A 9,489-nucleotide genomic window follows, 5' to 3' on the forward strand; every position below is an offset into this window, starting at 1 on the left:
ATTTGAATGTTTAATAATAATGAACCTCAACAGAATGTTGAAACATAATTATATAGTAGAAATAGGAAATCATTAGGAAAACACAGAACAGTCTGGGCTAGAGAAGGAAGTATATATTATCTTCCTTATTAACTCCCCCAACCTCTTCCTTCCTGAAAATCAGGTCTTTCACCACCCACCATTTTTATGTAAGTGTGTTCTTCTATTTTATGATATTGCATATTTGCTGGGAATATTTATGTGCTGGTTTTCAGCTTTAAACATATGCAACTGCAGATGCAGCATTGATGTAGGAGAGGTATCCTGCCAATATCTAAATGTTGCATCCCTGGGTCATACTTTGTGAATCTGCTGATCTTGAAAGGATAAAATTTAAGTCAGAATCTGAGCTTTGCAACTAATGATGTGTTAGTTTTGTTTATGTTTTAGGTAAAGTGTACTCAGGAGTTCCTATACATACGTAATGGATCAATCTGAAATGCGAGTTATTGAAAACAGCTTATTTATGGATTAAATAATGTGGCTCTAACATTACCCAATCAACATTGCTTCTCCTACAACCTTTCAAAAGAACAATATATTTTTGTACAGCACTTTGCAGGTTTCCAAATGACCTTTCTTTTCCTGAGCTCACTTGAAGATTTTTGTTAAGAAAACTTGAAAATAAAAATCAAGACACCATGTAATAGGTGTTTTATGGTTTAAAAATATTCCAGGATGATTTTGTCCCAAAACAATAGATGCTGGCATAGATGCAGAGAGAAAGGAACACTTACATACGGCTGGTGGGACTGCAAACTAGTACAACCTCTATGGAAAGTAGTATGGAGCTACTTCAAGAAAATTAGGTCTTTATTTAGTTAAAGTATATGAAACATTAAGGTATTCTACACATTTAAATGTAAAATAAGTTGATAAATGACCATTTAGGGATTTTTTGGGGGGAAGGGAGGATAGTAGGGTCAAATCATTTTGTGAGATTTTGTAAGACAAATAGCCACTACTTTGAATAGAGATTCTCCCAAACAAAGGCTGGTCTTATTTTTGAGAAAATAAATCTCTAATTTTGTTCCATTATTGGATTTTAATCAAGAGAAACAATTGAATCAACTTCTAAGCTATCACTCTCTAGCAGGGTGATTAGTTTGTAGCTGGGCTTTAAATTGGAGGCAGTCTAGAGAGCAGTGGCTCTCAAACTTGAGTTTGCATTTAGAATCACCTGGAATTTGGTTAAAAACACAAATTGCTGGGCCCACCCCCAGCAGTTCCAATGCAGTAGGTCTGAGGTAGGTTCAGAGAATTTGTGTTTCCAACAAGTTCCCAGGTAATGTTGACGCTGCTGTTCCATGGACTACACTTTGAAAACCTCTGTCCGAGGCTGATTTCTCAAAGGTACCATTCAGAATCAATTAGATAAAACAAACAACTAAACCTTTCGCCAATTTAAGGGCGAAATGAATGGATGCTTTGACAGAAATGTCCTATGTTCAGTCAATTGAAAGGTAGAGACTAGTAACGGAGATCACATCATGCATTCTTATGGAAAGCAGTTCAGTAAAATGGAAAGAATACAAGGCTTTGGAGTTAGACCATCTATATTGCAATCCCAGCTCTGCTTTTTGCTAGATGCATAACTTTGTAAGTTAACATTTCTGAGCTCCAGTCTCCTAACCTCTGAAACAGATTTAATAATATATATCCACGTTAGGGTTGCTGGGAGGATTAAATGCAACAATCCGGGTTAAACCTGAATGTCTGCTTTGATAGATTTGATATCTGGAAAATGTGCACTTTATTGAGAAAGACAGTACTTAAATATTTTTTGAAGGTCTAAGTGGAATTGTGTGGCTTCACTTGTGCTTTAACTCCCTAAGTGTGCATATTTTTAGTTGCACTGAAAGTTGCTCCTTTGTATCAGTTTGATATCTCTTTAAGGTGATAGCAGAGTAAGAGTGTTTTCTGGTCAGGATCAATGATTAGGAAAAGAGTTTTTCTGAAATTCTGCTGCTTAGGGTTGGAATCCTTCAAGTTAGAATAATTTTGAAGAGAAGTTGCTGTCATCAAGTGTCAGAGGAGTAGTTCTTTATTTTATTTGTCACGTCTGCCTCTTTTAAGAATAAATCGAAGGAGAAAAAGGTTTCTGTGAGCTTGTGAAGGCCTAAACTCTTGAGGTGTAAGATTAGCTTTTGTTCAAGGGCAAATAGCTAGAGAAATAGTGATCACTGTTGAATGGTCTGACAAGCTATAAACTACCATGGGTGTTGATTTTACTCTGCCATCCCCACAGTAAGAGGTTGGGTCTTGGTCTCTGGATGGATTAATGTGATCTTTGATCTGCCTTGGGGTTGTAATTGTCTGTTGGCATACCTGTACTTAAATAACTACCTTTTCAGGTCAATGTTACTCCCTGTCTCCCCCAAATCCTCCTATTCCAAGTGTGGCCTGTAGACCAGAAGCATTGGCATCACCTGGGAACATGTTAGAAATAAAGAATCTCGGGCTTCACCCCAGATTTACTGAGTCAGAATATGCATTTTAACAAGATCCCCAGGTGATTCCTATGCACACTGAAGTTTGAGAACTGCTTTAGGTGACTTCTAGCATCTAATGGGGTTTAATGTTTAGGATTCTAAGTAAATTTGCAAGTATTTTTATTCTTATTCTTGTCTTTGAAGTAATTACTTGAACTGACCTTTCTTTTATCTCCATGTCATGTTTCTCCCCCACCCCACGTGACACCAATCTCTTTTATAATAACCAGCTCAAGTATAACTTCCTTTGTGGACACTTTTTGTCCTCTTGATTTCGATGACATTTTATTTGTCCTTCCAAAATAGTATGTTTTCATATTGCATTCCACCAGACCAGTGATTTGCAAGGCTGGCTGTGAATTCAAATCAGCTGGGCAGCTTTTAAACAAATGCAAATGCTCAGCCCAGATTCATGGAATCATAACCTTTTGGGGAAGAAAGTGTACAGCCTAAGTATAAACATTTCAAAAAAATTCCCTAGGTAAATTTGATGTACATTTGTGATAGAGAACCATGATAGAAAATAAGCTTTCTGTTGGCCAGGAGTCTTTCTTTTTTTCCAGTCTCTTGTGCCTGGAAGTGGGTAGGCACTGGACAAATATTTTGGATTGATGGATGAATAATTTGTCTTTTGCACAAGACTAAGTTGTCTAATGGCAGGGTCCTTATCTTATCATCTCTTTGTATCCAGGCCTTTCAGAAGGTTTGGCAAATGATAGGTATTCAACATGTATTGGGTCCTATAGTTGTACACTTTCTGAAGGCTTTGGACTCAGAAACACCTGTGTTTAAATCCTACCTCTGCTGCTTTGTGTCTATGTGACCTTAGCATTTTATGTGTTCATTCATTCACTCAATTCATTTGATCAAGGATTTTTGATATTTATTGACTGTCTACTATACATCATACACCTATACTAGGTGCTTGGGATACAATGACAAAAAAGACAGATGAGTTCCTATGTTCTTAGAGTACACATTCTAGTGGAGAAGAAAGACAATAGAAAATAAGTAAAAGGGCTAATACATAATTAAAAATTAGAAGTATTTTAAAGGCAACAAACTAGGGGCTGAGAAGGAATAATGGGCAGGGTGGGGAAGGAAATAACTGTATGTACACAGATATTTAGGTTGCTATTAAAAGGATGAAATGGATCATGTAGTGTAAAAATGTGCTAAAGAGCGTGCCAAACAAAAGAAATGAGGTAATGGACCCAAAGAAGGTGTGTGCTTTAAACCCAGAGAGAAGGCCAATGTGACCGGAGCTCAATGAGTATGGAACAATTAGGGCTAGAATGTGTTGGTATTAATGCTACAGAGATAGGAATGTCTGAATTGCTTTGACCTAGTCATTCCTCTGCTGTCAGAAATAAGGGACAAGATTGTGTTTAATTAAGCTAGTGCCTAATAATCCACAAGTAGTAGCAAGGAAAGCTGGGTTGAAGTTTATGTTGTAGCCGAGAAAGAGACTCCACCTCCCAGCAAACTCAAATCTAATTCTGGGGGTCTTATAGCAAGCCATGGTAAGGGAACTTGGGATGATGATGCATGGGGGGAAGGCAGAAGAGATCAACATGACCAGGTTTTGAGGCGATTTTGGCTAGTTTACCATTGCCAAGGAGTGTCATAGCATGCATGTGACCTTTTTATACAATGTTACCCTACCTACAAAAATATCACTCACATAGTGTCATACATACTGACCAATCAAAATAGCAATTCTTTTGAGGAGTTGAGTAGCAAGAAAGGATATGAGGAGGAAAGAGTTAGGAGAGAAGCCAAAACTTTCTTCCCCCTACCTATGTTCCTTAACTTATCTGAACCTGTTTCCTCATCTCTAAGATAAAGAGACTTATAGCAACTATATCAAATAATTAATGTGAGCATAAAATAATGCATGTATAGCCATTCATTGTACCTATTACCAAAGTAACTATTCTGATTATTAGATGATTAAAATTGAATTTAAAGGCTATAAAAGCAATTTACAAAATCATCATGCACAAGACATTCTTTTAAGGTTGTTAATTTTTCATTCATCCCTACAAACTGGTATCAGCACATGCTTGGTGGTGAAGATGTATTTGAAAAATTGATTTAATTCAGAAGTGATAAGTAAATGAATACAATTCACAGTCCCTAGTCTTGTCATGAATTTTTATCTGGAAAGGGGGTAGAGAATGAGAGAAGCTTTCCATCCCTTTTCTTCTTTCCCACCCACCTGAAGTCCTGGAAGTCAGCCTGTAGTTTATGAATTTGGCCCCAGAGACAGGGGTGAAGAGGGTCACTAGTAGTGATGTATATCTGAAAGTTCAAAGAACCAAAGAAGATTCTAGGAGTGCAGTGAGAGAATCAAATCAGAGAGGAAAAAGCAGTTGCAAAAAATTTTGCTGAATTTTATAGAAAATATGAAATACACTCTTATGAGTTGTATGCAAGCGTGTGCTTGAGTGTGTGTGAGTGTAAATGAGTGTGAGTGCAAGAGTATATGGTACTTGTGTGAGTGAGTGTGAGGAGGTGTGAGTGTGTATTTGTGTTAATGTGTGCGTGTGTCAGCAAGTCTGAGTGAGGGTGACTGTGCAAATGCAGCTAAGTGGGAGAGTCCGTGTTGTTTATGTACGAGCATGTTTATGCATGTGTGTGTGTATGCATGTGCATATGACTGATGAGACAGAGGGGGAAAGAGAGAAGCAGAGAGAATCTCAAGGGCCTTTTTTCCCCTCTGATTCAGGAGTCTGTTCCTCATTTGCCTTCTAAACCAGGTTATGGTGGGGAGTGGGGCCTTCTTGAATTAGCTTCTTTGTTGGGTGATATATATTCCTTTTGCCAAGGATAAGTCATTTTTGTTGAACTATAAATTGGGTCATTCATTAGTATGGAAATCAGGTTTTTTAGAACCAAGAACAGCTTATGTATAAATACCCTTTTCCTTCAGCTCTGAACAAAGAAATGATTGTGGTTTAAATGCAGTCAGAATCCTCAGTAGCATATACCAAAATGGTTGATGGTCTATCCTCATAAGACATTGCTGCTAGTACACATTGGGTTGAGCAGAAGCACTTTACTAGGTGCTAAAAAAAAAGACACGAAATGAATATATACAAAGTCTATGTGGGTAGTTGGAAGTAATAAAACCCATTTGCTCTCTTCTGCTCATACCTTTTTTTGTCTGCCGGTGAAGCAGTTACACATGTTGGCTGGGACAGGCACCAAGGAGTTGAGGCTAGATGTAACTTACCCTGGGCACCGACAAAACACACAGTTGACTCCAAATATAAAACTTGTTTGGTTTATAGACCTTTTATTTTCTTTTACAAAACCATTAAAGCACCCAGGAATTCTTTCAACCAGAACCCACTTTTAGATAATTTGTATCCACCATAGACTAGTAAGAAACATCCAGGAAAATCCAGCTTTTACTGTCTTTAAGAGTTTGTTGAGTAAATATAAGGTCTACACATATGGCTGAGAAAGAGATTCCTTCTCTTGGAAAAAGAAAATGAAACAGACTAAGATATATATTTATTTCTTTTTTCTTATTTATTTACTTATTTATTTTTGCAAAGGTGGTGACAGAATTTCAAAATCCAGCTTTATATTCCATCATTATAATATTGTACCATATTTATATGAAAAATATACCCACAGCTGGCCGGCAGCTCTCCCAATGGTAATAATATCTTATTCATATCATGCTTTACAGTTTAACAAATTATATTTTAAGTCTTTTGACTTCCTATCATAGTCACCACGTTGGCTCTTCTAAACTTTCTCATCACTTAAAGCACCTAGTCTCCTTGTCCCCTTGTTCATCGTCTTTGTTTTTATTTATTTATTATGTTCTAATATCGTTTTTTAAAATTTCAGAATGTTATGGGGGTACAAACGTTTAGGTTACATATATTGGCTTTGCACTGCCTGAGTCAGAACTACAAGCATGCCCATCCCCTAGACAGTGTCCACTGCACCCGTTAGGTGTGAATATACCCATCCCTTCCTCCCTTCTCCCACCTGTCCGACACCCGATGAATATTACTACCATATGTGCACATAAGTGGTGGTCAGTTAATACCAATTTGATGGTGAGTACATGTGGTGTTTGTTTTTCCATTGTTGTGATACTTCACTTAGTAGAATGGGCTCCAGCTCCATCCAGGATAATACGAGAGGTATTAATTCACTATTGTTTTTTGTGGCTGAGTAGTACTCCATGGTATAAATATACCACATTTTATTAATCCACTCACACATTGATAGGCACTTGGGTTGTTTCCACATCTTTGCAATTGTGAATTGTGCTGCTATAAACATTTGAGTACAGATGTCTTTTTTATAGAATGTCTTTTTTTCCTTTGGGTAGAGGCCCAGAAATGGGATTGCATGAATCAAATGGTAGTTCTACTTTTAGTTCTTAGAGGTATCTACATATTACTTTCCATAGAGGTTGTACTAGTTTGCAGTCACACCAGAGGTGTATAAGTGTTCCTGTCTCTGTACATGTATGCCAACATTTGTTGTTTTGGAACTTTTTGAGAAATGCTATTCTCACTGGAGTTAATTGATATCTCATTGTGGTTTTGATTTGCATTTCCCTGATGATTAGAGATGTTGAGCATTTTTTCATACGTTTCTTGGACATTAGTCTGTCTTCTCTTGAAAAGTTTCCGTTCATGTCCTTTGCCCAATTTTTAATGGGGTTGATTTTGTCTTGCTGATTTTCCTGAGTTCTGTAGAGATTCAGTTATCATCCCTTTATCAGATATATAGCATGCAAATATTTTCTCCCTGTAGAGGTCTTTTACCTCCTTAGTTAAATATATTCCTTGGTATTTTATTTTCTTTGTTGCTATTGTGAAAGATATTGAGTCTTTGATTTGATTCTTAGTTCGACTGTTGTTGACGTATAGGAATGCTACTGATTTGCGTACGTTGATTTTGTAACGTGAGAGTTTGATGAACTTATTTATCAATTCCAGTAGTCTCTTGGCAGAATCTTTGGGGTTTTCCAGATATAAGATCATATTTCTGAGCTTGTAGGTGGTGCTTGTGCATGAGAATTGATCATGCCCTGTATGATGAGTCAGTGAATACAGTAAAAGAGTGTGCAAATTCACCTCCCTGTCCGTACGTGATGCTTTCCAGGAGGAACAAGCTACAATGTTGTTTCTGCATCCTGTGACCAGCTCTAGTTCCTCAGGAGAAGCACCCTAACGCCCCAGGTGCTGGGTGGGGCCCTGGAATTCCTGGTGTGTCCTTATTCCCCTCCATTTCAGCAGGGGTGGGTGGAGGAGTGAGGCTTGGCATGGCTGGGTTGGGTGGGTCTGCCCTCAAGCTCCACAAATGATTTTAGCATGGATCAAAGGTCTGTTCCCTGCCTCTGGGCAATGCTGCAAGGGAGGGGCTGAAGTGGCCCCACTCAACCAAAAAGTCTGGGTGTGAAGGTGGTGCTGTCTGAGACCCACAGTGTGGCAGTCTGGAACAGGCCTTGCTCCTTTCCACCCTACCCTATTCCGCAGTTTCTTCTTCGCCTCTGCTGGCAGGGAGAACCTCAAGCCAGTTGATTTCCCCTGTTACTATGATATGGGCTGGGAGGTTTCCTGCCCAGGATCTGGCCTGAGCTGGGAGTGCGACCCTTTCGTGGGAGGAGGGGTGCGCCATGAACATGCCCCAGCTAGGACCCACTCTGCACTCTCACTGCTGATCTGCTCCTTTAGGCACCAACATCTTGCAAATCTAACTCAAAAATATCTCCTCTGTGCCGCTGGGCGATGCAATCGAGACCTGGGTGTATACTGGTCCCTAGTTTCTCTCACAGGCTGCCCACGCTGATTCAATGTCCCTCCACCTTGGGGTGTGTCCCATTCTGCTGGAGTGTCCTGGCAAGCAGCACCAGGAAGGGCATTCAGGCAGGGAGCTCACAGTCCAAGCACCCCTCAGCCTGCTGCAGGACCCCAGAAGGAATGGTCTGAGCCCTGTTCCCTGTGGAAGCCTCTGTGTGGTGGCTCAATTATCTCTCTCAGCAGCTGTGGTTGGGGGATGGGAAGGAGCAAAAAGGAGTCTAGGAGGAGGAAAGTCCACCCTGTGTTATCTCCAACCCTCTCTCTGGGAGGCAGTCTGCCCAGAATGACAGGGCTCTGGAGTCACACAGATCACCCAGGACCCACCGGACCCCTGTGGCTTCTACCATCTGGGCCAGAGTTGAGATATGTCTGTGTGGGGATGGGCAAGACAGAAACTGTGGGGTTGAGGACCCCTGGGGAGAGAAAAGATGCCCGGTGGGTAGCGAAGCAATGCAGCACCTGCTGTCTGGCTTGGGTTTATGGGGCAGGAGGTGCTCGGGGCTGGGGAATGAGAACCTGGTGCTCTGTCCACAAGAAGCTCTCAGTTCACTGTTGGCAGCAGTCTCTAGGCTTGCTTTGGCAGAAGGTCTCTTCAGCAGCTTGGGTGCCCACCAACAATCCAAGATGCAAGGGAGGGGAGTGTTAGCCAATCCACCTACCTTCTCGCTGGTCTCCGAGCCTCCCTGGGCTTAATCCCTGCTGATGCCTTTCTCCTTCCGGTTCTGTTCCACAGCCTCTTCCCGTGGATTCTTCTGTAGTTTCAGGCACCCTTCCTTCAGACCCTCATCTGATCTATGTTTGTCTGTTTGTTTTTTCTCTTTTATCTAAAACTTCTCCTTTTTACGGAGATGCTCTGGCTGGTGGTGTCTTTGGTCTGCCATCTTCTCCCTACCTTTGTTCATCATCTGGATATATATTTCTATATCAAACAGTGGTTTTGTTGATAAAACCAAACCACCTCTCCGATCCATACATGTAATCATGTATGCAATGAGTCAGGAAACTCATTGGTGATTTGCTGCTAAATGCTCAACATCTCTAATCATTAGAGAAATGCAAATCAAAACCACAATGAGGTATCACCTAACCCCGGTGAGATTGGCCTCTATCAAAAAAAC

This window comes from Propithecus coquereli, unplaced genomic scaffold, assembly GCF_000956105.1.
Source record: "Propithecus coquereli isolate 6110/MARCELLA unplaced genomic scaffold, Pcoq_1.0 Scaffold422, whole genome shotgun sequence".
NCBI classification, from domain to species: Eukaryota; Metazoa; Chordata; class Mammalia; order Primates; family Indriidae; genus Propithecus; species Propithecus coquereli.